This window comes from Zea mays, unplaced genomic scaffold, assembly GCF_902167145.1.
Source record: "Zea mays cultivar B73 unplaced genomic scaffold, Zm-B73-REFERENCE-NAM-5.0 scaffold_290, whole genome shotgun sequence".
In the NCBI taxonomy this organism is placed as follows: domain Eukaryota; kingdom Viridiplantae; phylum Streptophyta; class Magnoliopsida; order Poales; family Poaceae; genus Zea; species Zea mays.
This window is the reverse complement of record NW_023366916.1, coordinates 37,010-56,288: the sequence shown is the minus strand read 5'-3', so window position 1 is coordinate 56,288 and position 19,279 is coordinate 37,010. Positions and strand designations below refer to the sequence as shown.

Sequence of the window (19,279 nt, the reverse complement as noted above, 5' to 3'; positions counted from 1 at the left end):
TTTGGTTTTATTTTTGTTTGTTTTTCGAACACCAAACCATAGTAAAAATGGGTGACCGTTCTCGTGTTAAATTACCTTTTATTTGTTTTAAGGGGCGTTTTTCGGGTACTTTGTGCGGAGGAAGGATGTCCAGTGCCGTGGGCGAGCCGAGCACGGAGGTGTGGGCATAAGAGGAAGGAGGACGCAGGATATGACGGATGCGATCATACCAGCACTAAAGCACCGGATCCCATCAGAACTCCGAAGTTAAGCGTGCTTGGGCGAGAGTAGTACTAGGATGGGTGACCTCCTGGGAAGTCCTCGTGTTGCATTCCTTTTTTTTTGGTTTTATTTTTGTTTGTTTTTCGAACACCAAACCATAGTAAAAATGGGTGACCGTTCTCGTGTTAAATTACCTTTTATTTGTTTTAAGGGGCGTTTTTCGGGTACTTTGTGCGGAGGAAGGATGTCCAGTGCCGTGGGCGAGCCGAGCACGGAGGTGTGGGCATAAGAGGAAGGAGGACGCAGGATATGACGGATGCGATCATACCAGCACTAAAGCACCGGATCCCATCAGAACTCCGAAGTTAAGCGTGCTTGGGCGAGAGTAGTACTAGGATGGGTGACCTCCTGGGAAGTCCTCGTGTTGCATTCCTTTTTTTTTGGTTTTATTTTTGTTTGTTTTTCGAACACCAAACCATAGTAAAAATGGGTGACCGTTCTCGTGTTAAATTACCTTTTATTTGTTTTAAGGGGCGTTTTTCGGGTACTTTGTGCGGAGGAAGGATGTCCAGTGCCGTGGGCGAGCCGAGCACGGAGGTGTGGGCATAAGAGGAAGGAGGACGCAGGATATGACGGATGCGATCATACCAGCACTAAAGCACCGGATCCCATCAGAACTCCGAAGTTAAGCGTGCTTGGGCGAGAGTAGTACTAGGATGGGTGACCTCCTGGGAAGTCCTCGTGTTGCATTCCTTTTTTTTTGGTTTTATTTTTGTTTGTTTTTCGAACACCAAACCATAGTAAAAATGGGTGACCGTTCTCGTGTTAAATTACCTTTTATTTGTTTTAAGGGGCGTTTTTCGGGTACTTTGTGCGGAGGAAGGATGTCCAGTGCCGTGGGCGAGCCGAGCACGGAGGTGTGGGCATAAGAGGAAGGAGGACGCAGGATATGACGGATGCGATCATACCAGCACTAAAGCACCGGATCCCATCAGAACTCCGAAGTTAAGCGTGCTTGGGCGAGAGTAGTACTAGGATGGGTGACCTCCTGGGAAGTCCTCGTGTTGCATTCCTTTTTTTTTGGTTTTATTTTTGTTTGTTTTTCGAACACCAAACCATAGTAAAAATGGGTGACCGTTCTCGTGTTAAATTACCTTTTATTTGTTTTAAGGGGCGTTTTTCGGGTACTTTGTGCGGAGGAAGGATGTCCAGTGCCGTGGGCGAGCCGAGCACGGAGGTGTGGGCATAAGAGGAAGGAGGACGCAGGATATGACGGATGCGATCATACCAGCACTAAAGCACCGGATCCCATCAGAACTCCGAAGTTAAGCGTGCTTGGGCGAGAGTAGTACTAGGATGGGTGACCTCCTGGGAAGTCCTCGTGTTGCATTCCTTTTTTTTTGGTTTTATTTTTGTTTGTTTTTCGAACACCAAACCATAGTAAAAATGGGTGACCGTTCTCGTGTTAAATTACCTTTTATTTGTTTTAAGGGGCGTTTTTTCGGGTACTTTGTGCGGAGGAAGGATGTCCAGTGCCGTGGGCGAGCCGAGCACGGAGGTGTGGGCATAAGAGGAAGGAGGACGCAGGATATGACGGATGCGATCATACCAGCACTAAAGCACCGGATCCCATCAGAACTCCGAAGTTAAGCGTGCTTGGGCGAGAGTAGTACTAGGATGGGTGACCTCCTGGGAAGTCCTCGTGTTGCATTCCTTTTTTTTTGGTTTTATTTTTGTTTGTTTTTCGAACACCAAACCATAGTAAAAATGGGTGACCGTTCTCGTGTTAAATTACCTTTTATTTGTTTTAAGGGGCGTTTTTCGGGTACTTTGTGCGGAGGAAGGATGTCCAGTGCCGTGGGCGAGCCGAGCACGGAGGTGTGGGCATAAGAGGAAGGAGGACGCAGGATATGACGGATGCGATCATACCAGCACTAAAGCACCGGATCCCATCAGAACTCCGAAGTTAAGCGTGCTTGGGCGAGAGTAGTACTAGGATGGGTGACCTCCTGGGAAGTCCTCGTGTTGCATTCCTTTTTTTTTGGTTTTATTTTTGTTTGTTTTTCGAACACCAAACCATAGTAAAAATGGGTGACCGTTCTCGTGTTAAATTACCTTTTATTTGTTTTAAGGGGCGTTTTTCGGGTACTTTGTGCGGAGGAAGGATGTCCAGTGCCGTGGGCGAGCCGAGCACGGAGGTGTGGGCATAAGAGGAAGGAGGACGCAGGATATGACGGATGCGATCATACCAGCACTAAAGCACCGGATCCCATCAGAACTCCGAAGTTAAGCGTGCTTGGGCGAGAGTAGTACTAGGATGGGTGACCTCCTGGGAAGTCCTCGTGTTGCATTCCTTTTTTTTTGGTTTTATTTTTGTTTGTTTTTCGAACACCAAACCATAGTAAAAATGGGTGACCGTTCTCGTGTTAAATTACCTTTTATTTGTTTTAAGGGGCGTTTTTCGGGTACTTTGTGCGGAGGAAGGATGTCCAGTGCCGTGGGCGAGCCGAGCACGGAGGTGTGGGCATAAGAGGAAGGAGGACGCAGGATATGACGGATGCGATCATACCAGCACTAAAGCACCGGATCCCATCAGAACTCCGAAGTTAAGCGTGCTTGGGCGAGAGTAGTACTAGGATGGGTGACCTCCTGGGAAGTCCTCGTGTTGCATTCCTTTTTTTTTGGTTTTATTTTTGTTTGTTTTTCGAACACCAAACCATAGTAAAAATGGGTGACCGTTCTCGTGTTAAATTACCTTTTATTTGTTTTAAGGGGCGTTTTTCGGGTACTTTGTGCGGAGGAAGGATGTCCAGTGCCGTGGGCGAGCCGAGCACGGAGGTGTGGGCATAAGAGGAAGGAGGACGCAGGATATGACGGATGCGATCATACCAGCACTAAAGCACCGGATCCCATCAGAACTCCGAAGTTAAGCGTGCTTGGGCGAGAGTAGTACTAGGATGGGTGACCTCCTGGGAAGTCCTCGTGTTGCATTCCTTTTTTTTTGGTTTTATTTTTGTTTGTTTTTCGAACACCAAACCATAGTAAAAATGGGTGACCGTTCTCGTGTTAAATTACCTTTTATTTGTTTTAAGGGGCGTTTTTCGGGTACTTTGTGCGGAGGAAGGATGTCCAGTGCCGTGGGCGAGCCGAGCACGGAGGTGTGGGCATAAGAGGAAGGAGGACGCAGGATATGACGGATGCGATCATACCAGCACTAAAGCACCGGATCCCATCAGAACTCCGAAGTTAAGCGTGCTTGGGCGAGAGTAGTACTAGGATGGGTGACCTCCTGGGAAGTCCTCGTGTTGCATTCCTTTTTTTTTGGTTTTATTTTTGTTTGTTTTTCGAACACCAAACCATAGTAAAAATGGGTGACCGTTCTCGTGTTAAATTACCTTTTATTTGTTTTAAGGGGCGTTTTTCGGGTACTTTGTGCGGAGGAAGGATGTCCAGTGCCGTGGGCGAGCCGAGCACGGAGGTGTGGGCATAAGAGGAAGGAGGACGCAGGATATGACGGATGCGATCATACCAGCACTAAAGCACCGGATCCCATCAGAACTCCGAAGTTAAGCGTGCTTGGGCGAGAGTAGTACTAGGATGGGTGACCTCCTGGGAAGTCCTCGTGTTGCATTCCTTTTTTTTTGGTTTTATTTTTGTTTGTTTTTCGAACACCAAACCATAGTAAAAATGGGTGACCGTTCTCGTGTTAAATTACCTTTTATTTGTTTTAAGGGGCGTTTTTCGGGTACTTTGTGCGGAGGAAGGATGTCCAGTGCCGTGGGCGAGCCGAGCACGGAGGTGTGGGCATAAGAGGAAGGAGGACGCAGGATATGACGGATGCGATCATACCAGCACTAAAGCACCGGATCCCATCAGAACTCCGAAGTTAAGCGTGCTTGGGCGAGAGTAGTACTAGGATGGGTGACCTCCTGGGAAGTCCTCGTGTTGCATTCCTTTTTTTTTGGTTTTATTTTTGTTTGTTTTTCGAACACCAAACCATAGTAAAAATGGGTGACCGTTCTCGTGTTAAATTACCTTTTATTTGTTTTAAGGGGCGTTTTTCGGGTACTTTGTGCGGAGGAAGGATGTCCAGTGCCGTGGGCGAGCCGAGCACGGAGGTGTGGGCATAAGAGGAAGGAGGACGCAGGATATGACGGATGCGATCATACCAGCACTAAAGCACCGGATCCCATCAGAACTCCGAAGTTAAGCGTGCTTGGGCGAGAGTAGTACTAGGATGGGTGACCTCCTGGGAAGTCCTCGTGTTGCATTCCTTTTTTTTTGGTTTTATTTTTGTTTGTTTTTCGAACACCAAACCATAGTAAAAATGGGTGACCGTTCTCGTGTTAAATTACCTTTTATTTGTTTTAAGGGGCGTTTTTCGGGTACTTTGTGCGGAGGAAGGATGTCCAGTGCCGTGGGCGAGCCGAGCACGGAGGTGTGGGCATAAGAGGAAGGAGGACGCAGGATATGACGGATGCGATCATACCAGCACTAAAGCACCGGATCCCATCAGAACTCCGAAGTTAAGCGTGCTTGGGCGAGAGTAGTACTAGGATGGGTGACCTCCTGGGAAGTCCTCGTGTTGCATTCCTTTTTTTTTGGTTTTATTTTTGTTTGTTTTTCGAACACCAAACCATAGTAAAAATGGGTGACCGTTCTCGTGTTAAATTACCTTTTATTTGTTTTAAGGGGCGTTTTTCGGGTACTTTGTGCGGAGGAAGGATGTCCAGTGCCGTGGGCGAGCCGAGCACGGAGGTGTGGGCATAAGAGGAAGGAGGACGCAGGATATGACGGATGCGATCATACCAGCACTAAAGCACCGGATCCCATCAGAACTCCGAAGTTAAGCGTGCTTGGGCGAGAGTAGTACTAGGATGGGTGACCTCCTGGGAAGTCCTCGTGTTGCATTCCTTTTTTTTTGGTTTTATTTTTGTTTGTTTTTCGAACACCAAACCATAGTAAAAATGGGTGACCGTTCTCGTGTTAAATTACCTTTTATTTGTTTTAAGGGGCGTTTTTCGGGTACTTTGTGCGGAGGAAGGATGTCCAGTGCCGTGGGCGAGCCGAGCACGGAGGTGTGGGCATAAGAGGAAGGAGGACGCAGGATATGACGGATGCGATCATACCAGCACTAAAGCACCGGATCCCATCAGAACTCCGAAGTTAAGCGTGCTTGGGCGAGAGTAGTACTAGGATGGGTGACCTCCTGGGAAGTCCTCGTGTTGCATTCCTTTTTTTTTGGTTTTATTTTTGTTTGTTTTTCGAACACCAAACCATAGTAAAAATGGGTGACCGTTCTCGTGTTAAATTACCTTTTATTTGTTTTAAGGGGCGTTTTTCGGGTACTTTGTGCGGAGGAAGGATGTCCAGTGCCGTGGGCGAGCCGAGCACGGAGGTGTGGGCATAAGAGGAAGGAGGACGCAGGATATGACGGATGCGATCATACCAGCACTAAAGCACCGGATCCCATCAGAACTCCGAAGTTAAGCGTGCTTGGGCGAGAGTAGTACTAGGATGGGTGACCTCCTGGGAAGTCCTCGTGTTGCATTCCTTTTTTTTTGGTTTTATTTTTGTTTGTTTTTCGAACACCAAACCATAGTAAAAATGGGTGACCGTTCTCGTGTTAAATTACCTTTTATTTGTTTTAAGGGGCGTTTTTCGGGTACTTTGTGCGGAGGAAGGATGTCCAGTGCCGTGGGCGAGCCGAGCACGGAGGTGTGGGCATAAGAGGAAGGAGGACGCAGGATATGACGGATGCGATCATACCAGCACTAAAGCACCGGATCCCATCAGAACTCCGAAGTTAAGCGTGCTTGGGCGAGAGTAGTACTAGGATGGGTGACCTCCTGGGAAGTCCTCGTGTTGCATTCCTTTTTTTTTGGTTTTATTTTTGTTTGTTTTTCGAACACCAAACCATAGTAAAAATGGGTGACCGTTCTCGTGTTAAATTACCTTTTATTTGTTTTAAGGGGCGTTTTTCGGGTACTTTGTGCGGAGGAAGGATGTCCAGTGCCGTGGGCGAGCCGAGCACGGAGGTGTGGGCATAAGAGGAAGGAGGACGCAGGATATGACGGATGCGATCATACCAGCACTAAAGCACCGGATCCCATCAGAACTCCGAAGTTAAGCGTGCTTGGGCGAGAGTAGTACTAGGATGGGTGACCTCCTGGGAAGTCCTCGTGTTGCATTCCTTTTTTTTTGGTTTTATTTTTGTTTGTTTTTCGAACACCAAACCATAGTAAAAATGGGTGACCGTTCTCGTGTTAAATTACCTTTTATTTGTTTTAAGGGGCGTTTTTCGGGTACTTTGTGCGGAGGAAGGATGTCCAGTGCCGTGGGCGAGCCGAGCACGGAGGTGTGGGCATAAGAGGAAGGAGGACGCAGGATATGACGGATGCGATCATACCAGCACTAAAGCACCGGATCCCATCAGAACTCCGAAGTTAAGCGTGCTTGGGCGAGAGTAGTACTAGGATGGGTGACCTCCTGGGAAGTCCTCGTGTTGCATTCCTTTTTTTTGGTTTTATTTTTGTTTGTTTTTCGAACACCAAACCATAGTAAAAATGGGTGACCGTTCTCGTGTTAAATTACCTTTTATTTGTTTTAAGGGGCGTTTTTCGGGTACTTTGTGCGGAGGAAGGATGTCCAGTGCCGTGGGCGAGCCGAGCACGGAGGTGTGGGCATAAGAGGAAGGAGGACGCAGGATATGACGGATGCGATCATACCAGCACTAAAGCACCGGATCCCATCAGAACTCCGAAGTTAAGCGTGCTTGGGCGAGAGTAGTACTAGGATGGGTGACCTCCTGGGAAGTCCTCGTGTTGCATTCCTTTTTTTTGGTTTTATTTTTGTTTGTTTTTCGAACACCAAACCATAGTAAAAATGGGTGACCGTTCTCGTGTTAAATTACCTTTTATTTGTTTTAAGGGGCGTTTTTCGGGTACTTTGTGCGGAGGAAGGATGTCCAGTGCCGTGGGCGAGCCGAGCACGGAGGTGTGGGCATAAGAGGAAGGAGGACGCAGGATATGACGGATGCGATCATACCAGCACTAAAGCACCGGATCCCATCAGAACTCCGAAGTTAAGCGTGCTTGGGCGAGAGTAGTACTAGGATGGGTGACCTCCTGGGAAGTCCTCGTGTTGCATTCCTTTTTTTTGGTTTTATTTTTGTTTGTTTTTCGAACACCAAACCATAGTAAAAATGGGTGACCGTTCTCGTGTTAAATTACCTTTTATTTGTTTTAAGGGGCGTTTTTCGGGTACTTTGTGCGGAGGAAGGATGTCCAGTGCCGTGGGCGAGCCGAGCACGGAGGTGTGGGCATAAGAGGAAGGAGGACGCAGGATATGACGGATGCGATCATACCAGCACTAAAGCACCGGATCCCATCAGAACTCCGAAGTTAAGCGTGCTTGGGCGAGAGTAGTACTAGGATGGGTGACCTCCTGGGAAGTCCTCGTGTTGCATTCCTTTTTTTTTGGTTTTATTTTTGTTTGTTTTTCGAACACCAAACCATAGTAAAAATGGGTGACCGTTCTCGTGTTAAATTACCTTTTATTTGTTTTAAGGGGCGTTTTTCGGGTACTTTGTGCGGAGGAAGGATGTCCAGTGCCGTGGGCGAGCCGAGCACGGAGGTGTGGGCATAAGAGGAAGGAGGACGCAGGATATGACGGATGCGATCATACCAGCACTAAAGCACCGGATCCCATCAGAACTCCGAAGTTAAGCGTGCTTGGGCGAGAGTAGTACTAGGATGGGTGACCTCCTGGGAAGTCCTCGTGTTGCATTCCTTTTTTTTTGGTTTTATTTTTGTTTGTTTTTCGAACACCAAACCATAGTAAAAATGGGTGACCGTTCTCGTGTTAAATTACCTTTTATTTGTTTTAAGGGGCGTTTTTCGGGTACTTTGTGCGGAGGAAGGATGTCCAGTGCCGTGGGCGAGCCGAGCACGGAGGTGTGGGCATAAGAGGAAGGAGGACGCAGGATATGACGGATGCGATCATACCAGCACTAAAGCACCGGATCCCATCAGAACTCCGAAGTTAAGCGTGCTTGGGCGAGAGTAGTACTAGGATGGGTGACCTCCTGGGAAGTCCTCGTGTTGCATTCCTTTTTTTTTGGTTTTATTTTTGTTTGTTTTTCGAACACCAAACCATAGTAAAAATGGGTGACCGTTCTCGTGTTAAATTACCTTTTATTTGTTTTAAGGGGCGTTTTTCGGGTACTTTGTGCGGAGGAAGGATGTCCAGTGCCGTGGGCGAGCCGAGCACGGAGGTGTGGGCATAAGAGGAAGGAGGACGCAGGATATGACGGATGCGATCATACCAGCACTAAAGCACCGGATCCCATCAGAACTCCGAAGTTAAGCGTGCTTGGGCGAGAGTAGTACTAGGATGGGTGACCTCCTGGGAAGTCCTCGTGTTGCATTCCTTTTTTTTTGGTTTTATTTTTGTTTGTTTTTCGAACACCAAACCATAGTAAAAATGGGTGACCGTTCTCGTGTTAAATTACCTTTTATTTGTTTTAAGGGGCGTTTTTCGGGTACTTTGTGCGGAGGAAGGATGTCCAGTGCCGTGGGCGAGCCGAGCACGGAGGTGTGGGCATAAGAGGAAGGAGGACGCAGGATATGACGGATGCGATCATACCAGCACTAAAGCACCGGATCCCATCAGAACTCCGAAGTTAAGCGTGCTTGGGCGAGAGTAGTACTAGGATGGGTGACCTCCTGGGAAGTCCTCGTGTTGCATTCCTTTTTTTTTGGTTTTATTTTTGTTTGTTTTTCGAACACCAAACCATAGTAAAAATGGGTGACCGTTCTCGTGTTAAATTACCTTTTATTTGTTTTAAGGGGCGTTTTTTCGGGTACTTTGTGCGGAGGAAGGATGTCCAGTGCCGTGGGCGAGCCGAGCACGGAGGTGTGGGCATAAGAGGAAGGAGGACGCAGGATATGACGGATGCGATCATACCAGCACTAAAGCACCGGATCCCATCAGAACTCCGAAGTTAAGCGTGCTTGGGCGAGAGTAGTACTAGGATGGGTGACCTCCTGGGAAGTCCTCGTGTTGCATTCCTTTTTTTTTGGTTTTATTTTTGTTTGTTTTTCGAACACCAAACCATAGTAAAAATGGGTGACCGTTCTCGTGTTAAATTACCTTTTATTTGTTTTAAGGGGCGTTTTTCGGGTACTTTGTGCGGAGGAAGGATGTCCAGTGCCGTGGGCGAGCCGAGCACGGAGGTGTGGGCATAAGAGGAAGGAGGACGCAGGATATGACGGATGCGATCATACCAGCACTAAAGCACCGGATCCCATCAGAACTCCGAAGTTAAGCGTGCTTGGGCGAGAGTAGTACTAGGATGGGTGACCTCCTGGGAAGTCCTCGTGTTGCATTCCTTTTTTTTGGTTTTATTTTTGTTTGTTTTTCGAACACCAAACCATAGTAAAAATGGGTGACCGTTCTCGTGTTAAATTACCTTTTATTTGTTTTAAGGGGCGTTTTTCGGGTACTTTGTGCGGAGGAAGGATGTCCAGTGCCGTGGGCGAGCCGAGCACGGAGGTGTGGGCATAAGAGGAAGGAGGACGCAGGATATGACGGATGCGATCATACCAGCACTAAAGCACCGGATCCCATCAGAACTCCGAAGTTAAGCGTGCTTGGGCGAGAGTAGTACTAGGATGGGTGACCTCCTGGGAAGTCCTCGTGTTGCATTCCTTTTTTTTTGGTTTTATTTTTGTTTGTTTTTCGAACACCAAACCATAGTAAAAATGGGTGACCGTTCTCGTGTTAAATTACCTTTTATTTGTTTTAAGGGGCGTTTTTCGGGTACTTTGTGCGGAGGAAGGATGTCCAGTGCCGTGGGCGAGCCGAGCACGGAGGTGTGGGCATAAGAGGAAGGAGGACGCAGGATATGACGGATGCGATCATACCAGCACTAAAGCACCGGATCCCATCAGAACTCCGAAGTTAAGCGTGCTTGGGCGAGAGTAGTACTAGGATGGGTGACCTCCTGGGAAGTCCTCGTGTTGCATTCCTTTTTTTTGGTTTTATTTTTGTTTGTTTTTCGAACACCAAACCATAGTAAAAATGGGTGACCGTTCTCGTGTTAAATTACCTTTTATTTGTTTTAAGGGGCGTTTTTCGGGTACTTTGTGCGGAGGAAGGATGTCCAGTGCCGTGGGCGAGCCGAGCACGGAGGTGTGGGCATAAGAGGAAGGAGGACGCAGGATATGACGGATGCGATCATACCAGCACTAAAGCACCGGATCCCATCAGAACTCCGAAGTTAAGCGTGCTTGGGCGAGAGTAGTACTAGGATGGGTGACCTCCTGGGAAGTCCTCGTGTTGCATTCCTTTTTTTTTGGTTTTATTTTTGTTTGTTTTTCGAACACCAAACCATAGTAAAAATGGGTGACCGTTCTCGTGTTAAATTACCTTTTATTTGTTTTAAGGGGCGTTTTTCGGGTACTTTGTGCGGAGGAAGGATGTCCAGTGCCGTGGGCGAGCCGAGCACGGAGGTGTGGGCATAAGAGGAAGGAGGACGCAGGATATGACGGATGCGATCATACCAGCACTAAAGCACCGGATCCCATCAGAACTCCGAAGTTAAGCGTGCTTGGGCGAGAGTAGTACTAGGATGGGTGACCTCCTGGGAAGTCCTCGTGTTGCATTCCTTTTTTTTTGGTTTTATTTTTGTTTGTTTTTCGAACACCAAACCATAGTAAAAATGGGTGACCGTTCTCGTGTTAAATTACCTTTTATTTGTTTTAAGGGGCGTTTTTCGGGTACTTTGTGCGGAGGAAGGATGTCCAGTGCCGTGGGCGAGCCGAGCACGGAGGTGTGGGCATAAGAGGAAGGAGGACGCAGGATATGACGGATGCGATCATACCAGCACTAAAGCACCGGATCCCATCAGAACTCCGAAGTTAAGCGTGCTTGGGCGAGAGTAGTACTAGGATGGGTGACCTCCTGGGAAGTCCTCGTGTTGCATTCCTTTTTTTTTGGTTTTATTTTTGTTTGTTTTTCGAACACCAAACCATAGTAAAAATGGGTGACCGTTCTCGTGTTAAATTACCTTTTATTTGTTTTAAGGGGCGTTTTTCGGGTACTTTGTGCGGAGGAAGGATGTCCAGTGCCGTGGGCGAGCCGAGCACGGAGGTGTGGGCATAAGAGGAAGGAGGACGCAGGATATGACGGATGCGATCATACCAGCACTAAAGCACCGGATCCCATCAGAACTCCGAAGTTAAGCGTGCTTGGGCGAGAGTAGTACTAGGATGGGTGACCTCCTGGGAAGTCCTCGTGTTGCATTCCTTTTTTTTTGGTTTTATTTTTGTTTGTTTTTCGAACACCAAACCATAGTAAAAATGGGTGACCGTTCTCGTGTTAAATTACCTTTTATTTGTTTTAAGGGGCGTTTTTCGGGTACTTTGTGCGGAGGAAGGATGTCCAGTGCCGTGGGCGAGCCGAGCACGGAGGTGTGGGCATAAGAGGAAGGAGGACGCAGGATATGACGGATGCGATCATACCAGCACTAAAGCACCGGATCCCATCAGAACTCCGAAGTTAAGCGTGCTTGGGCGAGAGTAGTACTAGGATGGGTGACCTCCTGGGAAGTCCTCGTGTTGCATTCCTTTTTTTTTGGTTTTATTTTTGTTTGTTTTTCGAACACCAAACCATAGTAAAAATGGGTGACCGTTCTCGTGTTAAATTACCTTTTATTTGTTTTAAGGGGCGTTTTTCGGGTACTTTGTGCGGAGGAAGGATGTCCAGTGCCGTGGGCGAGCCGAGCACGGAGGTGTGGGCATAAGAGGAAGGAGGACGCAGGATATGACGGATGCGATCATACCAGCACTAAAGCACCGGATCCCATCAGAACTCCGAAGTTAAGCGTGCTTGGGCGAGAGTAGTACTAGGATGGGTGACCTCCTGGGAAGTCCTCGTGTTGCATTCCTTTTTTTTTGGTTTTATTTTTGTTTGTTTTTCGAACACCAAACCATAGTAAAAATGGGTGACCGTTCTCGTGTTAAATTACCTTTTATTTGTTTTAAGGGGCGTTTTTCGGGTACTTTGTGCGGAGGAAGGATGTCCAGTGCCGTGGGCGAGCCGAGCACGGAGGTGTGGGCATAAGAGGAAGGAGGACGCAGGATATGACGGATGCGATCATACCAGCACTAAAGCACCGGATCCCATCAGAACTCCGAAGTTAAGCGTGCTTGGGCGAGAGTAGTACTAGGATGGGTGACCTCCTGGGAAGTCCTCGTGTTGCATTCCTTTTTTTTTGGTTTTATTTTTGTTTGTTTTTCGAACACCAAACCATAGTAAAAATGGGTGACCGTTCTCGTGTTAAATTACCTTTTATTTGTTTTAAGGGGCGTTTTTCGGGTACTTTGTGCGGAGGAAGGATGTCCAGTGCCGTGGGCGAGCCGAGCACGGAGGTGTGGGCATAAGAGGAAGGAGGACGCAGGATATGACGGATGCGATCATACCAGCACTAAAGCACCGGATCCCATCAGAACTCCGAAGTTAAGCGTGCTTGGGCGAGAGTAGTACTAGGATGGGTGACCTCCTGGGAAGTCCTCGTGTTGCATTCCTTTTTTTTTGGTTTTATTTTTGTTTGTTTTTCGAACACCAAACCATAGTAAAAATGGGTGACCGTTCTCGTGTTAAATTACCTTTTATTTGTTTTAAGGGGCGTTTTTCGGGTACTTTGTGCGGAGGAAGGATGTCCAGTGCCGTGGGCGAGCCGAGCACGGAGGTGTGGGCATAAGAGGAAGGAGGACGCAGGATATGACGGATGCGATCATACCAGCACTAAAGCACCGGATCCCATCAGAACTCCGAAGTTAAGCGTGCTTGGGCGAGAGTAGTACTAGGATGGGTGACCTCCTGGGAAGTCCTCGTGTTGCATTCCTTTTTTTTTGGTTTTATTTTTGTTTGTTTTTCGAACACCAAACCATAGTAAAAATGGGTGACCGTTCTCGTGTTAAATTACCTTTTATTTGTTTTAAGGGGCGTTTTTCGGGTACTTTGTGCGGAGGAAGGATGTCCAGTGCCGTGGGCGAGCCGAGCACGGAGGTGTGGGCATAAGAGGAAGGAGGACGCAGGATATGACGGATGCGATCATACCAGCACTAAAGCACCGGATCCCATCAGAACTCCGAAGTTAAGCGTGCTTGGGCGAGAGTAGTACTAGGATGGGTGACCTCCTGGGAAGTCCTCGTGTTGCATTCCTTTTTTTTTGGTTTTATTTTTGTTTGTTTTTCGAACACCAAACCATAGTAAAAATGGGTGACCGTTCTCGTGTTAAATTACCTTTTATTTGTTTTAAGGGGCGTTTTTCGGGTACTTTGTGCGGAGGAAGGATGTCCAGTGCCGTGGGCGAGCCGAGCACGGAGGTGTGGGCATAAGAGGAAGGAGGACGCAGGATATGACGGATGCGATCATACCAGCACTAAAGCACCGGATCCCATCAGAACTCCGAAGTTAAGCGTGCTTGGGCGAGAGTAGTACTAGGATGGGTGACCTCCTGGGAAGTCCTCGTGTTGCATTCCTTTTTTTTTGGTTTTATTTTTGTTTGTTTTTCGAACACCAAACCATAGTAAAAATGGGTGACCGTTCTCGTGTTAAATTACCTTTTATTTGTTTTAAGGGGCGTTTTTCGGGTACTTTGTGCGGAGGAAGGATGTCCAGTGCCGTGGGCGAGCCGAGCACGGAGGTGTGGGCATAAGAGGAAGGAGGACGCAGGATATGACGGATGCGATCATACCAGCACTAAAGCACCGGATCCCATCAGAACTCCGAAGTTAAGCGTGCTTGGGCGAGAGTAGTACTAGGATGGGTGACCTCCTGGGAAGTCCTCGTGTTGCATTCCTTTTTTTTTGGTTTTATTTTTGTTTGTTTTTCGAACACCAAACCATAGTAAAAATGGGTGACCGTTCTCGTGTTAAATTACCTTTTATTTGTTTTAAGGGGCGTTTTTCGGGTACTTTGTGCGGAGGAAGGATGTCCAGTGCCGTGGGCGAGCCGAGCACGGAGGTGTGGGCATAAGAGGAAGGAGGACGCAGGATATGACGGATGCGATCATACCAGCACTAAAGCACCGGATCCCATCAGAACTCCGAAGTTAAGCGTGCTTGGGCGAGAGTAGTACTAGGATGGGTGACCTCCTGGGAAGTCCTCGTGTTGCATTCCTTTTTTTTTGGTTTTATTTTTGTTTGTTTTTCGAACACCAAACCATAGTAAAAATGGGTGACCGTTCTCGTGTTAAATTACCTTTTATTTGTTTTAAGGGGCGTTTTTCGGGTACTTTGTGCGGAGGAAGGATGTCCAGTGCCGTGGGCGAGCCGAGCACGGAGGTGTGGGCATAAGAGGAAGGAGGACGCAGGATATGACGGATGCGATCATACCAGCACTAAAGCACCGGATCCCATCAGAACTCCGAAGTTAAGCGTGCTTGGGCGAGAGTAGTACTAGGATGGGTGACCTCCTGGGAAGTCCTCGTGTTGCATTCCTTTTTTTTTGGTTTTATTTTTGTTTGTTTTTCGAACACCAAACCATAGTAAAAATGGGTGACCGTTCTCGTGTTAAATTACCTTTTATTTGTTTTAAGGGGCGTTTTTCGGGTACTTTGTGCGGAGGAAGGATGTCCAGTGCCGTGGGCGAGCCGAGCACGGAGGTGTGGGCATAAGAGGAAGGAGGACGCAGGATATGACGGATGCGATCATACCAGCACTAAAGCACCGGATCCCATCAGAACTCCGAAGTTAAGCGTGCTTGGGCGAGAGTAGTACTAGGATGGGTGACCTCCTGGGAAGTCCTCGTGTTGCATTCCTTTTTTTTTGGTTTTATTTTTGTTTGTTTTTCGAACACCAAACCATAGTAAAAATGGGTGACCGTTCTCGTGTTAAATTACCTTTTATTTGTTTTAAGGGGCGTTTTTCGGGTACTTTGTGCGGAGGAAGGATGTCCAGTGCCGTGGGCGAGCCGAGCACGGAGGTGTGGGCATAAGAGGAAGGAGGACGCAGGATATGACGGATGCGATCATACCAGCACTAAAGCACCGGATCCCATCAGAACTCCGAAGTTAAGCGTGCTTGGGCGAGAGTAGTACTAGGATGGGTGACCTCCTGGGAAGTCCTCGTGTTGCATTCCTTTTTTTTTGGTTTTATTTTTGTTTGTTTTTCGAACACCAAACCATAGTAAAAATGGGTGACCGTTCTCGTGTTAAATTACCTTTTATTTGTTTTAAGGGGCGTTTTTCGGGTACTTTGTGCGGAGGAAGGATGTCCAGTGCCGTGGGCGAGCCGAGCACGGAGGTGTGGGCATAAGAGGAAGGAGGACGCAGGATATGACGGATGCGATCATACCAGCACTAAAGCACCGGATCCCATCAGAACTCCGAAGTTAAGCGTGCTTGGGCGAGAGTAGTACTAGGATGGGTGACCTCCTGGGAAGTCCTCGTGTTGCATTCCTTTTTTTTTGGTTTTATTTTTGTTTGTTTTTCGAACACCAAACCATAGTAAAAATGGGTGACCGTTCTCGTGTTAAATTACCTTTTATTTGTTTTAAGGGGCGTTTTTCGGGTACTTTGTGCGGAGGAAGGATGTCCAGTGCCGTGGGCGAGCCGAGCACGGAGGTGTGGGCATAAGAGGAAGGAGGACGCAGGATATGACGGATGCGATCATACCAGCACTAAAGCACCGGATCCCATCAGAACTCCGAAGTTAAGCGTGCTTGGGCGAGAGTAGTACTAGGATGGGTGACCTCCTGGGAAGTCCTCGTGTTGCATTCCTTTTTTTTTGGTTTTATTTTTGTTTGTTTTTCGAACACCAAACCATAGTAAAAATGGGTGACCGTTCTCGTGTTAAATTACCTTTTATTTGTTTTAAGGGGCGTTTTTCGGGTACTTTGTGCGGAGGAAGGATGTCCAGTGCCGTGGGCGAGCCGAGCACGGAGGTGTGGGCATAAGAGGAAGGAGGACGCAGGATATGACGGATGCGATCATACCAGCACTAAAGCACCGGATCCCATCAGAACTCCGAAGTTAAGCGTGCTTGGGCGAGAGTAGTACTAGGATGGGTGACCTCCTGGGAAGTCCTCGTGTTGCATTCCTTTTTTTTTGGTTTTATTTTTGTTTGTTTTTCGAACACCAAACCATAGTAAAAATGGGTGACCGTTCTCGTGTTAAATTACCTTTTATTTGTTTTAAGGGGCGTTTTTCGGGTACTTTGTGCGGAGGAAGGATGTCCAGTGCCGTGGGCGAGCCGAGCACGGAGGTGTGGGCATAAGAGGAAGGAGGACGCAGGATATGACGGATGCGATCATACCAGCACTAAAGCACCGGATCCCATCAGAACTCCGAAGTTAAGCGTGCTTGGGCGAGAGTAGTACTAGGATGGGTGACCTCCTGGGAAGTCCTCGTGTTGCATTCCTTTTTTTTTGGTTTTATTTTTGTTTGTTTTTCGAACACCAAACCATAGTAAAAATGGGTGACCGTTCTCGTGTTAAATTACCTTTTATTTGTTTTAAGGGGCGTTTTTCGGGTACTTTGTGCGGAGGAAGGATGTCCAGTGCCGTGGGCGAGCCGAGCACGGAGGTGTGGGCATAAGAGGAAGGAGGACGCAGGATATGACGGATGCGATCATACCAGCACTAAAGCACCGGATCCCATCAGAACTCCGAAGTTAAGCGTGCTTGGGCGAGAGTAGTACTAGGATGGGTGACCTCCTGGGAAGTCCTCGTGTTGCATTCCTTTTTTTTTGGTTTTATTTTTGTTTGTTTTTCGAACACCAAACCATAGTAAAAATGGGTGACCGTTCTCGTGTTAAATTACCTTTTATTTGTTTTAAGGGGCGTTTTTCGGGTACTTTGTGCGGAGGAAGGATGTCCAGTGCCGTGGGCGAGCCGAGCACGGAGGTGTGGGCATAAGAGGAAGGAGGACGCAGGATATGACGGATGCGATCATACCAGCACTAAAGCACCGGATCCCATCAGAACTCCGAAGTTAAGCGTGCTTGGGCGAGAGTAGTACTAGGATGGGTGACCTCCTGGGAAGTCCTCGTGTTGCATTCCTTTTTTTTTGGTTTTATTTTTGTTTGTTTTTCGAACACCAAACCATAGTAAAAATGGGTGACCGTTCTCGTGTTAAATTACCTTTTATTTGTTTTAAGGGGCGTTTTTCGGGTACTTTGTGCGGAGGAAGGATGTCCAGTGCCGTGGGCGAGCCGAGCACGGAGGTGTGGGCATAAGAGGAAGGAGGACGCAGGATATGACGGATGCGATCATACCAGCACTAAAGCACCGGATCCCATCAGAACTCCGAAGTTAAGCGTGCTTGGGCGAGAGTAGTACTAGGATGGGTGACCTCCTGGGAAGTCCTCGTGTTGCATTCCTTTTTTTTTGGTTTTATTTTTGTTTGTTTTTCGAACACCAAACCATAGTAAAAATGGGTGACCGTTCTCGTGTTAAATTACCTTTTATTTGTTTTAAGGGGCGTTTTTCGGGTACTTTGTGCGGAGGAAGGATGTCCAGTGCCGTGGGCGAGCCGAGCACGGAGGTGTGGGCATAAGAGGAAGGAGGACGCAGGATATGACGGATGCGATCATACCAGCACTAAAGCACCGGATCCCATCAGAACTCCGAAGTTAAGCGTGCTTGGGCGAGAGTAGTACTAGGATGGGTGACCTCCTGGGAAGTCCTCGTGTTGCATTCCTTTTTTTTTGGTTTTATTTTTGTTTGTTTTTCGAACACCAAACCATAGTAAAAATGGGTGACCGTTCTCGTGTTAAATTACCTTTTATTTGTTTTAAGGGGCGTTTTTCGGGTACTTTGTGCGGAGGAAGGATGTCCAGTGCCGTGGGCGAGCCGAGCACGGAGGTGTGGGCATAAGAGGAAGGAGGACGCAGGATATGACGGATGCGATCATACCAGCACTAAAGCACCGGATCCCATCAGAACTCCGAAGTTAAGCGTGCTTGGGCGAGAGTAGTACTAGGATGGGTGACCTCCTGGGAAGTCCTCGTGTTGCATTCCTTTTTTTTTGGTTTTATTTTTGTTTGTTTTTCGAACACCAAACCATAGTAAAAATGGGTGACCGTTCTCGTGTTAAATTACCTTTTATTTGTTTTAAGGGGCGTTTTTCGGGTACTTTGTGCGGAGGAAGGATGTCCAGTGCCGTGGGCGAGCCGAGCACGGAGGTGTGGGCATAAGAGGAAGGAGGACGCAGGATATGACGGATGCGATCATACCAGCACTAAAGCACCGGATCCCATCAGAACTCCGAAGTTAAGCGTGCTTGGGCGAGAGTAGTACTAGGATGGGTGACCTCCTGGGAAGTCCTCGTGTTGCATTCCTTTTTTTTTGGTTTTATTTTTGTTTGTTTTTCGAACACCAAACCATAGTAAAAATGGGTGACCGTTCTCGTGTTAAATTACCTTTTATTTGTTTTAAGGGGCGTTTTTCGGGTACTTTGTGCGGAGGAAGGATGTCCAGTGCCGTGGGCGAGCCGAGCACGGAGGTGTGGGCATAAGAGGAAGGAGGACGCAGGATATGACGGATGCGATCATACCAGCACTAAAGCACCGGATCCCATCAGAACTCCGAAGTTAAGCGTGCTTGGGCGAGAGTAGTACTAGGATGGGTGACCTCCTGGGAAGTCCTCGTGTTGCATTCCTTTTTTTTTGGTTTTATTTTTGTTTGTTTTTCGAACACCAAACCATAGTAAAAATGGGTGACCGTTCTCGTGTTAAATTACCTTTTATTTGTTTTAAGGGGCGTTTTTCGGGTACTTTGTGCGGAGGAAGGATGTCCAGTGCCGTGGGCGAGCCGAGCACGGAGGTGTGGGCATAAGAGGAAGGAGGACGCAGGATATGACGGATGCGATCATACCAGCACTAAAGCACCGGATCCCATCAGAACTCCGAAGTTAAGCGTGCTTGGGCGAGAGTAGTACTAGGATGGGTGACCTCCTGGGAAGTCCTCGTGTTGCATTCCTTTTTTTTTGGTTTTATTTTTGTTTGTTTTTCGAACACCAAACCATAGTAAAAATGGGTGACCGTTCTCGTGTTAAATTACCTTTTAT

At 47.7% G+C, this 19,279-nt stretch overlaps 60 non-coding genes across 60 annotated transcripts; all 60 read left to right on the top strand.

Moving 5' to 3' along the window:
- Window positions 1-195: 195 nt before the first annotated feature.
- On the top strand, window positions 196-314 carry LOC118474567 (5S ribosomal RNA). The gene has a single exon (XR_004854255.1). It is a non-coding gene; the product is annotated as a 5S ribosomal RNA (ribosomal RNA).
- Window positions 315-515: 201 nt separating this feature from the next.
- Window positions 516-634, top strand: LOC118474566 (5S ribosomal RNA). Its single transcript, XR_004854254.1, has one exon. It is a non-coding gene; the product is annotated as a 5S ribosomal RNA (ribosomal RNA).
- Window positions 635-835: 201 nt separating this feature from the next.
- LOC118474565 (5S ribosomal RNA) lies at window positions 836-954 on the top strand. The gene has a single exon (XR_004854253.1). It is a non-coding gene; the product is annotated as a 5S ribosomal RNA (ribosomal RNA).
- A 201-nt stretch (window positions 955-1,155) lies between these two features.
- Window positions 1,156-1,274, top strand: LOC118474564 (5S ribosomal RNA). The gene has a single exon (XR_004854252.1). It is a non-coding gene; the product is annotated as a 5S ribosomal RNA (ribosomal RNA).
- Window positions 1,275-1,475: 201 nt separating this feature from the next.
- Window positions 1,476-1,594, top strand: LOC118474563 (5S ribosomal RNA). The gene has a single exon (XR_004854251.1). It is a non-coding gene; the product is annotated as a 5S ribosomal RNA (ribosomal RNA).
- A 202-nt stretch (window positions 1,595-1,796) lies between these two features.
- On the top strand, window positions 1,797-1,915 carry LOC118474562 (5S ribosomal RNA). The gene has a single exon (XR_004854250.1). It is a non-coding gene; the product is annotated as a 5S ribosomal RNA (ribosomal RNA).
- Window positions 1,916-2,116: 201 nt separating this feature from the next.
- LOC118474561 (5S ribosomal RNA) lies at window positions 2,117-2,235 on the top strand. Its single transcript, XR_004854249.1, has one exon. It is a non-coding gene; the product is annotated as a 5S ribosomal RNA (ribosomal RNA).
- Window positions 2,236-2,436: 201 nt separating this feature from the next.
- Window positions 2,437-2,555, top strand: LOC118474560 (5S ribosomal RNA). The gene has a single exon (XR_004854248.1). It is a non-coding gene; the product is annotated as a 5S ribosomal RNA (ribosomal RNA).
- A 201-nt stretch (window positions 2,556-2,756) lies between these two features.
- Window positions 2,757-2,875, top strand: LOC118474559 (5S ribosomal RNA). Its single transcript, XR_004854247.1, has one exon. It is a non-coding gene; the product is annotated as a 5S ribosomal RNA (ribosomal RNA).
- Window positions 2,876-3,076: 201 nt separating this feature from the next.
- LOC118474557 (5S ribosomal RNA) lies at window positions 3,077-3,195 on the top strand. Its single transcript, XR_004854245.1, has one exon. It is a non-coding gene; the product is annotated as a 5S ribosomal RNA (ribosomal RNA).
- Window positions 3,196-3,396: 201 nt separating this feature from the next.
- LOC118474556 (5S ribosomal RNA) lies at window positions 3,397-3,515 on the top strand. The gene has a single exon (XR_004854244.1). It is a non-coding gene; the product is annotated as a 5S ribosomal RNA (ribosomal RNA).
- Window positions 3,516-3,716: 201 nt separating this feature from the next.
- LOC118474555 (5S ribosomal RNA) lies at window positions 3,717-3,835 on the top strand. Its single transcript, XR_004854243.1, has one exon. It is a non-coding gene; the product is annotated as a 5S ribosomal RNA (ribosomal RNA).
- Window positions 3,836-4,036: 201 nt separating this feature from the next.
- Window positions 4,037-4,155, top strand: LOC118474554 (5S ribosomal RNA). The gene has a single exon (XR_004854242.1). It is a non-coding gene; the product is annotated as a 5S ribosomal RNA (ribosomal RNA).
- A 201-nt stretch (window positions 4,156-4,356) lies between these two features.
- LOC118474553 (5S ribosomal RNA) lies at window positions 4,357-4,475 on the top strand. The gene has a single exon (XR_004854241.1). It is a non-coding gene; the product is annotated as a 5S ribosomal RNA (ribosomal RNA).
- Window positions 4,476-4,676: 201 nt separating this feature from the next.
- LOC118474552 (5S ribosomal RNA) lies at window positions 4,677-4,795 on the top strand. Its single transcript, XR_004854240.1, has one exon. It is a non-coding gene; the product is annotated as a 5S ribosomal RNA (ribosomal RNA).
- A 201-nt stretch (window positions 4,796-4,996) lies between these two features.
- LOC118474551 (5S ribosomal RNA) lies at window positions 4,997-5,115 on the top strand. Its single transcript, XR_004854239.1, has one exon. It is a non-coding gene; the product is annotated as a 5S ribosomal RNA (ribosomal RNA).
- A 201-nt stretch (window positions 5,116-5,316) lies between these two features.
- Window positions 5,317-5,435, top strand: LOC118474550 (5S ribosomal RNA). Its single transcript, XR_004854238.1, has one exon. It is a non-coding gene; the product is annotated as a 5S ribosomal RNA (ribosomal RNA).
- A 201-nt stretch (window positions 5,436-5,636) lies between these two features.
- LOC118474549 (5S ribosomal RNA) lies at window positions 5,637-5,755 on the top strand. Its single transcript, XR_004854237.1, has one exon. It is a non-coding gene; the product is annotated as a 5S ribosomal RNA (ribosomal RNA).
- Window positions 5,756-5,956: 201 nt separating this feature from the next.
- On the top strand, window positions 5,957-6,075 carry LOC118474548 (5S ribosomal RNA). The gene has a single exon (XR_004854236.1). It is a non-coding gene; the product is annotated as a 5S ribosomal RNA (ribosomal RNA).
- Window positions 6,076-6,276: 201 nt separating this feature from the next.
- On the top strand, window positions 6,277-6,395 carry LOC118474546 (5S ribosomal RNA). Its single transcript, XR_004854234.1, has one exon. It is a non-coding gene; the product is annotated as a 5S ribosomal RNA (ribosomal RNA).
- Window positions 6,396-6,596: 201 nt separating this feature from the next.
- Window positions 6,597-6,715, top strand: LOC118474545 (5S ribosomal RNA). Its single transcript, XR_004854233.1, has one exon. It is a non-coding gene; the product is annotated as a 5S ribosomal RNA (ribosomal RNA).
- A 200-nt stretch (window positions 6,716-6,915) lies between these two features.
- Window positions 6,916-7,034, top strand: LOC118474544 (5S ribosomal RNA). The gene has a single exon (XR_004854232.1). It is a non-coding gene; the product is annotated as a 5S ribosomal RNA (ribosomal RNA).
- A 200-nt stretch (window positions 7,035-7,234) lies between these two features.
- Window positions 7,235-7,353, top strand: LOC118474543 (5S ribosomal RNA). Its single transcript, XR_004854231.1, has one exon. It is a non-coding gene; the product is annotated as a 5S ribosomal RNA (ribosomal RNA).
- A 200-nt stretch (window positions 7,354-7,553) lies between these two features.
- Window positions 7,554-7,672, top strand: LOC118474542 (5S ribosomal RNA). The gene has a single exon (XR_004854230.1). It is a non-coding gene; the product is annotated as a 5S ribosomal RNA (ribosomal RNA).
- A 201-nt stretch (window positions 7,673-7,873) lies between these two features.
- Window positions 7,874-7,992, top strand: LOC118474541 (5S ribosomal RNA). Its single transcript, XR_004854229.1, has one exon. It is a non-coding gene; the product is annotated as a 5S ribosomal RNA (ribosomal RNA).
- Window positions 7,993-8,193: 201 nt separating this feature from the next.
- LOC118474540 (5S ribosomal RNA) lies at window positions 8,194-8,312 on the top strand. Its single transcript, XR_004854228.1, has one exon. It is a non-coding gene; the product is annotated as a 5S ribosomal RNA (ribosomal RNA).
- A 201-nt stretch (window positions 8,313-8,513) lies between these two features.
- LOC118474539 (5S ribosomal RNA) lies at window positions 8,514-8,632 on the top strand. Its single transcript, XR_004854227.1, has one exon. It is a non-coding gene; the product is annotated as a 5S ribosomal RNA (ribosomal RNA).
- A 201-nt stretch (window positions 8,633-8,833) lies between these two features.
- On the top strand, window positions 8,834-8,952 carry LOC118474538 (5S ribosomal RNA). Its single transcript, XR_004854226.1, has one exon. It is a non-coding gene; the product is annotated as a 5S ribosomal RNA (ribosomal RNA).
- Window positions 8,953-9,154: 202 nt separating this feature from the next.
- Window positions 9,155-9,273, top strand: LOC118474537 (5S ribosomal RNA). The gene has a single exon (XR_004854225.1). It is a non-coding gene; the product is annotated as a 5S ribosomal RNA (ribosomal RNA).
- Window positions 9,274-9,474: 201 nt separating this feature from the next.
- Window positions 9,475-9,593, top strand: LOC118474535 (5S ribosomal RNA). The gene has a single exon (XR_004854223.1). It is a non-coding gene; the product is annotated as a 5S ribosomal RNA (ribosomal RNA).
- Window positions 9,594-9,793: 200 nt separating this feature from the next.
- Window positions 9,794-9,912, top strand: LOC118474534 (5S ribosomal RNA). The gene has a single exon (XR_004854222.1). It is a non-coding gene; the product is annotated as a 5S ribosomal RNA (ribosomal RNA).
- Window positions 9,913-10,113: 201 nt separating this feature from the next.
- LOC118474533 (5S ribosomal RNA) lies at window positions 10,114-10,232 on the top strand. Its single transcript, XR_004854221.1, has one exon. It is a non-coding gene; the product is annotated as a 5S ribosomal RNA (ribosomal RNA).
- Window positions 10,233-10,432: 200 nt separating this feature from the next.
- On the top strand, window positions 10,433-10,551 carry LOC118474532 (5S ribosomal RNA). Its single transcript, XR_004854220.1, has one exon. It is a non-coding gene; the product is annotated as a 5S ribosomal RNA (ribosomal RNA).
- A 201-nt stretch (window positions 10,552-10,752) lies between these two features.
- On the top strand, window positions 10,753-10,871 carry LOC118474531 (5S ribosomal RNA). The gene has a single exon (XR_004854219.1). It is a non-coding gene; the product is annotated as a 5S ribosomal RNA (ribosomal RNA).
- Window positions 10,872-11,072: 201 nt separating this feature from the next.
- On the top strand, window positions 11,073-11,191 carry LOC118474530 (5S ribosomal RNA). The gene has a single exon (XR_004854218.1). It is a non-coding gene; the product is annotated as a 5S ribosomal RNA (ribosomal RNA).
- Window positions 11,192-11,392: 201 nt separating this feature from the next.
- On the top strand, window positions 11,393-11,511 carry LOC118474529 (5S ribosomal RNA). Its single transcript, XR_004854217.1, has one exon. It is a non-coding gene; the product is annotated as a 5S ribosomal RNA (ribosomal RNA).
- A 201-nt stretch (window positions 11,512-11,712) lies between these two features.
- Window positions 11,713-11,831, top strand: LOC118474528 (5S ribosomal RNA). The gene has a single exon (XR_004854216.1). It is a non-coding gene; the product is annotated as a 5S ribosomal RNA (ribosomal RNA).
- A 201-nt stretch (window positions 11,832-12,032) lies between these two features.
- On the top strand, window positions 12,033-12,151 carry LOC118474527 (5S ribosomal RNA). The gene has a single exon (XR_004854215.1). It is a non-coding gene; the product is annotated as a 5S ribosomal RNA (ribosomal RNA).
- A 201-nt stretch (window positions 12,152-12,352) lies between these two features.
- On the top strand, window positions 12,353-12,471 carry LOC118474526 (5S ribosomal RNA). The gene has a single exon (XR_004854214.1). It is a non-coding gene; the product is annotated as a 5S ribosomal RNA (ribosomal RNA).
- Window positions 12,472-12,672: 201 nt separating this feature from the next.
- On the top strand, window positions 12,673-12,791 carry LOC118474524 (5S ribosomal RNA). Its single transcript, XR_004854212.1, has one exon. It is a non-coding gene; the product is annotated as a 5S ribosomal RNA (ribosomal RNA).
- A 201-nt stretch (window positions 12,792-12,992) lies between these two features.
- On the top strand, window positions 12,993-13,111 carry LOC118474523 (5S ribosomal RNA). The gene has a single exon (XR_004854211.1). It is a non-coding gene; the product is annotated as a 5S ribosomal RNA (ribosomal RNA).
- Window positions 13,112-13,312: 201 nt separating this feature from the next.
- On the top strand, window positions 13,313-13,431 carry LOC118474522 (5S ribosomal RNA). Its single transcript, XR_004854210.1, has one exon. It is a non-coding gene; the product is annotated as a 5S ribosomal RNA (ribosomal RNA).
- Window positions 13,432-13,632: 201 nt separating this feature from the next.
- LOC118474521 (5S ribosomal RNA) lies at window positions 13,633-13,751 on the top strand. Its single transcript, XR_004854209.1, has one exon. It is a non-coding gene; the product is annotated as a 5S ribosomal RNA (ribosomal RNA).
- A 201-nt stretch (window positions 13,752-13,952) lies between these two features.
- LOC118474520 (5S ribosomal RNA) lies at window positions 13,953-14,071 on the top strand. Its single transcript, XR_004854208.1, has one exon. It is a non-coding gene; the product is annotated as a 5S ribosomal RNA (ribosomal RNA).
- A 201-nt stretch (window positions 14,072-14,272) lies between these two features.
- On the top strand, window positions 14,273-14,391 carry LOC118474519 (5S ribosomal RNA). The gene has a single exon (XR_004854207.1). It is a non-coding gene; the product is annotated as a 5S ribosomal RNA (ribosomal RNA).
- A 201-nt stretch (window positions 14,392-14,592) lies between these two features.
- Window positions 14,593-14,711, top strand: LOC118474518 (5S ribosomal RNA). Its single transcript, XR_004854206.1, has one exon. It is a non-coding gene; the product is annotated as a 5S ribosomal RNA (ribosomal RNA).
- A 201-nt stretch (window positions 14,712-14,912) lies between these two features.
- Window positions 14,913-15,031, top strand: LOC118474517 (5S ribosomal RNA). Its single transcript, XR_004854205.1, has one exon. It is a non-coding gene; the product is annotated as a 5S ribosomal RNA (ribosomal RNA).
- Window positions 15,032-15,232: 201 nt separating this feature from the next.
- LOC118474516 (5S ribosomal RNA) lies at window positions 15,233-15,351 on the top strand. The gene has a single exon (XR_004854204.1). It is a non-coding gene; the product is annotated as a 5S ribosomal RNA (ribosomal RNA).
- A 201-nt stretch (window positions 15,352-15,552) lies between these two features.
- Window positions 15,553-15,671, top strand: LOC118474515 (5S ribosomal RNA). The gene has a single exon (XR_004854203.1). It is a non-coding gene; the product is annotated as a 5S ribosomal RNA (ribosomal RNA).
- A 201-nt stretch (window positions 15,672-15,872) lies between these two features.
- Window positions 15,873-15,991, top strand: LOC118474513 (5S ribosomal RNA). The gene has a single exon (XR_004854201.1). It is a non-coding gene; the product is annotated as a 5S ribosomal RNA (ribosomal RNA).
- Window positions 15,992-16,192: 201 nt separating this feature from the next.
- Window positions 16,193-16,311, top strand: LOC118474512 (5S ribosomal RNA). Its single transcript, XR_004854200.1, has one exon. It is a non-coding gene; the product is annotated as a 5S ribosomal RNA (ribosomal RNA).
- A 201-nt stretch (window positions 16,312-16,512) lies between these two features.
- Window positions 16,513-16,631, top strand: LOC118474511 (5S ribosomal RNA). The gene has a single exon (XR_004854199.1). It is a non-coding gene; the product is annotated as a 5S ribosomal RNA (ribosomal RNA).
- A 201-nt stretch (window positions 16,632-16,832) lies between these two features.
- Window positions 16,833-16,951, top strand: LOC118474510 (5S ribosomal RNA). The gene has a single exon (XR_004854198.1). It is a non-coding gene; the product is annotated as a 5S ribosomal RNA (ribosomal RNA).
- Window positions 16,952-17,152: 201 nt separating this feature from the next.
- Window positions 17,153-17,271, top strand: LOC118474509 (5S ribosomal RNA). The gene has a single exon (XR_004854197.1). It is a non-coding gene; the product is annotated as a 5S ribosomal RNA (ribosomal RNA).
- A 201-nt stretch (window positions 17,272-17,472) lies between these two features.
- LOC118474508 (5S ribosomal RNA) lies at window positions 17,473-17,591 on the top strand. The gene has a single exon (XR_004854196.1). It is a non-coding gene; the product is annotated as a 5S ribosomal RNA (ribosomal RNA).
- Window positions 17,592-17,792: 201 nt separating this feature from the next.
- LOC118474507 (5S ribosomal RNA) lies at window positions 17,793-17,911 on the top strand. The gene has a single exon (XR_004854195.1). It is a non-coding gene; the product is annotated as a 5S ribosomal RNA (ribosomal RNA).
- A 201-nt stretch (window positions 17,912-18,112) lies between these two features.
- On the top strand, window positions 18,113-18,231 carry LOC118474506 (5S ribosomal RNA). Its single transcript, XR_004854194.1, has one exon. It is a non-coding gene; the product is annotated as a 5S ribosomal RNA (ribosomal RNA).
- A 201-nt stretch (window positions 18,232-18,432) lies between these two features.
- On the top strand, window positions 18,433-18,551 carry LOC118474505 (5S ribosomal RNA). The gene has a single exon (XR_004854193.1). It is a non-coding gene; the product is annotated as a 5S ribosomal RNA (ribosomal RNA).
- Window positions 18,552-18,752: 201 nt separating this feature from the next.
- LOC118474504 (5S ribosomal RNA) lies at window positions 18,753-18,871 on the top strand. The gene has a single exon (XR_004854192.1). It is a non-coding gene; the product is annotated as a 5S ribosomal RNA (ribosomal RNA).
- Window positions 18,872-19,072: 201 nt separating this feature from the next.
- Window positions 19,073-19,191, top strand: LOC118474502 (5S ribosomal RNA). Its single transcript, XR_004854190.1, has one exon. It is a non-coding gene; the product is annotated as a 5S ribosomal RNA (ribosomal RNA).
- Window positions 19,192-19,279: the final 88 nt, after the last annotated feature.